The sequence below is a fragment of the Alosa alosa genome, chromosome 3 (genome assembly GCF_017589495.1).
Source record: "Alosa alosa isolate M-15738 ecotype Scorff River chromosome 3, AALO_Geno_1.1, whole genome shotgun sequence".
NCBI lineage: Eukaryota > Metazoa > Chordata > Actinopteri > Clupeiformes > Clupeidae > Alosa > Alosa alosa.
The window spans coordinates 12122016-12123561 of record NC_063191.1 but is presented as its reverse complement, the minus strand read 5'-3'; positions in this window follow the sequence as shown (position 1 = coordinate 12123561).

The window sequence follows — 1546 nt, the reverse complement described above, 5'->3', positions numbered from 1 at the left end:
CTCTTTGATGTGCTGTCTTTTCACAGTGAATAGTAATGGAAATGTTATTGTATCCATTCAGTTCGTGCACCTCTGCCAAGGACCTCCAATTTATGTTGGATGAATGTGTTTATAATGATGGATGTGTGACTCACTGCTGTTTGACATTGTCAAGCTGTTCTCCATGACCTTGAGAAGTCTTCTTAGCATTTGTATTGATTCATTTGGTGGATGCTTTCATTTAAAGTGACATGAAGGGGACACTTATTATTTCTCCAAGTGGTGAGGATAAAAGGCTTGCGTAGGCCTCTACATTTTTTTATTTTTATATATATATTTTTTTTGGTGAAAGCCTTTTTAGGTGAGCGAGCCGAAGAGATGAGGGTACACACTGCTATTTCATGACAGAGGTAGATTCTGCAGGTGGAATGGAATTGGGCAATTTATTCCGTGAACAAGGGATCATGGCATCATGGAGTATTCTAGATTGAGATTTTGCCGCCTAGCTGAGACAACAATCTGGGCATTTATTGGCTATTTTACATCCCATAATAAGGTGTGAAGACAAATATAGACAAATGTTTTTCTTTCAGTACCATGTCTGCACCATACATTACAGTTTGATGGGGAGTGTTTGTGTAACCAAGCAATGGCAATGAATGCTGTCTATAATGGGTCCAGTGGGGTTAGAAAAGGTCTGTGTCTTAGCACGGTTTCACACCATAGGATTGATTTGTACATAGGATAGCGCCTAGTTATAGCTGAGAGAGAGTGGAGCTGTATTGTTCCTGGTGTGCAGCTTGGGCAGGGTGGAGTTGCGTTTAAACACTCTGCAGAGGCTGCACTGGTGGAAAATGCTCTACAGGGGTGCTTGGATAGCAGTGTGAAAAAAGATCCATTTCCAACAAAGCGGGATGACATCAGTGGGGTTGGAGAGTTCCTTTTTTCACAGATTTACAGGTTCTCTTGCACCCTCCTGTGGCCAATATGAGTAATCTCTAATTTGGTTGATAGGCGTTCACTATGTCAGGGTGACACAGCAGAAGGACTTCACCCACTCCACGTGAAGTGGTCATTCATCAGATGCTCATTCCTTGCACTCCTTGAGTCCAAAGTTAACCTACACACATTGACGATGCAATGTCTTTTGTTTACAGACGTCACAATGTCAATGTGCAGTGTCATTTATTTGCAATGTCAAAGTACATTGTAATTTGTTTGCAATGTCCTTATATCCCAAACTAATTCTGTGAAGTAGGGTTGTCACTCATCAATTCATATGGCAAAATGATCTTCAACTAAAGCTACTCAGACAATCTGACAAGCCCCTTTAGTGTTACAGAGATAAGAACATTTTGTATTATCTAAACATCCTCTATAAGGTGTCCCTTGTGTCTATTGTTGAGTATAAACATGGCATGTATGTGGGTTTTGGAAGCTAAGTAGTGAAATGACTTTGGCAGGCAACACCATGAGTTTTAGGAAAATGGTGGGAAGAAAACAGGCAGCCATTTTGAAGGCCGGCGCTAGAGGACCTCCTGTGGATGTGGTGGCATTTCCCATAAAG